Source organism: Somniosus microcephalus, unplaced genomic scaffold (assembly GCF_052327205.1).
Source record: "Somniosus microcephalus isolate GS21.2 unplaced genomic scaffold, FLI_Smic_1.0 unresolved_chr1, whole genome shotgun sequence".
NCBI classification, from domain to species: domain Eukaryota; kingdom Metazoa; phylum Chordata; class Chondrichthyes; order Squaliformes; family Somniosidae; genus Somniosus; species Somniosus microcephalus.
The window spans coordinates 60260111-60262581 of record NW_028225179.1 but is presented as its reverse complement, the minus strand read 5'-3'; the positions used below and the strand labels follow the sequence as shown (position 1 = coordinate 60262581).

Genomic DNA, 2471 nt, shown 5'->3' with positions numbered 1-2471 from the left:
ACTGGTGATTCAGGTCTGTGCACTCTTCATATCTTGTTAAAATCAAAACAGACCACTGGAGTTCTTGAATGAAGGCAGGACGGGAATCAGAGATGGAGAATCATCCCTACCTGTCTTCCTTCCTCTGCGATTGCCAGCAAATGAAAGACTAGCGGGAAAAAAGCCAAATGATTAGGGAGCAGAAAAACAACTTTATCGTTTAGGAGGAAATGTAATTTCAAAAACATTTATCAAACTTAATGAGGAGATTTTCTGTTTTAGTGTCTTTAGTTGAGAGATAAATAATGGGCAGGACAATGGGGAGAAATCCTCATTCTGTTTGGCATACTCTCATGGGACCTGAGGCCTCGGTTGCAGGTCTATACTGGAAAGACGGCACCACCGACAGTGCAGCTCTCCCTCAGTACTGCACTGGAGTGTCAGCCTGGATTATGTGCTCAGGTCTCTGTTCATTCGGCTGGAGTGAAATGACGGAGATAAAGGGAAAAATGATATGGAGTCAAACTTCAACTTGGCGCCCTAGATAAATTGCGTATCGTGATCGGCCGCCCTTTATAAAAACCGCCCCAGTTATGTTTCCATCGATTTCATAAGCAATGATAATCAGCCCTGTCTATAATGGGCGGGGTCGTGGTCAGTCAAGGATCATTCTGTGTCTGTTTAAACCGGGTGTGCTCACAATCCCGGATCATTTAGTGCGTTAGTCTATTTTAAAGAAAAGCAATTCCAGTTGTGATGACCGAGTTGGTGAGTTTCATCTAAATGCCGTGGGGTTCGTCTGGGATTTGAGCCCAGAAGCTCTCGCATTTTAATTTGTGAAATGTCCTACGCGAGAATCATGCCCCAAGACCAAGGAGCTGACGATTTTTGTCCGAAGTTACATTAGGTTTCTCTGCTCTAGTGCGAAACCAATTCGCAGAGGTCGTGTTCATTAATTTGAAATATGTTTATCTTTTCCTAAATCCACTTCTTTATATGAGCAGTTTTCCTGAATCTGCTCACTATTCTCCCCATAACAAGAGGGTCGGCGATAGCCTAATTGTTGATATGGTGTTTGGGCGATTGTCTGTACGTAACTTCCGTCCTTGTAATTCTCAACATCATGTTCAGGTGAATCGTTGTTTGTGTTCAACGTGATATCGGAAACCTGTACAGATAACTTGTGAGTTTACACATCTTCTCGCTTGTGCCAAAGACTTAGCCACTGCTTTGAAATCGAATTTATTTCCTGCACATTATTCTTTGCCTGATAGTTGCTGGTTTAACAGTTAAAACTGGCCCCACCTTCCCTCCTGTCAATAAGTAACACTGAAGGGCTCCTTTAAAACTTCCATCCGTTATTGGAACACAGTGGGCCTGAGGAACATAAGAGCCCACGTGGAACAGCTAATAAGTGTATAGTTAGCGGAAAAAACAATTGTACCTTCTGCTCCGGTCGAAATAGCGCACAGCAAAAGCATTGGCTGCTCTAGGTGAGGCTCGAACTCACAACCTCGGCATTCCTCCGAGCCTGTACTGCTATATAAGTACCGCGCAGCTAACCGATTGCGCCACTAGAGCTGCGCTTGATTGGTATTCGTTATCCGTGCTCATTTACTTGCACAATTCAGGTTGGCTAATCGTGCGGGGGTGCAATGTTGTTTAATTGAGGCGCATTGTCTGGGTTTATATGAAAGAGTGAAGCAGGATGTACTCTCATGTGTTCGCGAGCTGGTGAATTTACCAAAGGCTGCACCAGATCCTGGTGTCATAAGTACTGAACATTTTTACCCAACTCCTAAAATACAGTCTGCAAAATGAGAACCGATGAAAATTCGTCACATGCAAAACAAAGAAACGTTTTGAAGTTTTGCCCATGATTCGTTAACCATGTGAGTTACCCGTTGATTAATGACGATTACAGCAAACTTCTCACACAGTCTAATGAGATGTATGTAATAGAATAAACAGTTTTCTTAAAGTTAACTCCTCGACGCGGAATGGAATCCGTATCGCAGGGTAAGAGTATTTGTGGATTATAATTGCTGTTCTGAGCTGTTTCTCTAATTATTTAATGAGCAGCAGTTTCCAAAGTGTAGCGGTTATCACTTCCGTCTAAAGTACAACAGGTCCCTGGTTCAATCATGTTTTGCAGGTAGAGATTAATAAAATACATTAACAGCCACGCGGTATTCTCCTTTTATCTATACAGTTCTGTACACTCTCAAACTCTACAGAGATACCGACTGTGTGAGAGCTCATTGCAGAATCCTGCAGCGCTGCCTCAGTTAATAGCAACAGTTCGGAGCCGCATTTCAGATGTGGCAACAAACCCATCAGTTGGTGTGCTGGTCCCCAGCTCCCGGAGTGAGTGTGGTCACGACAGCAGTGAAGTTCAGGCCGTCTGACCGGTCCCGCTCTCACCAAGCGCCCCCTGCCGGTGGAAAGCAGCGATTGCAGCCTCAGAGAGCATGAACTGCCCATCGCTGCGA

General features: G+C 44.4%; 1 non-coding gene across 1 annotated transcript; it reads right to left on the bottom strand.

The window, feature by feature from the left end:
- Positions 1 to 1464: 1464 nt before the first annotated feature.
- On the bottom strand, positions 1465 to 1560 carry trnai-uau (transfer RNA isoleucine (anticodon UAU)). Its single transcript has 2 exons — positions 1522 to 1560; positions 1465 to 1500 (listed from the first exon to the last, which is right to left on the bottom strand). It is a non-coding gene; the product is annotated as a tRNA-Ile (tRNA).
- Between the last annotated feature and the right edge of the window lie 911 nt (positions 1561 to 2471).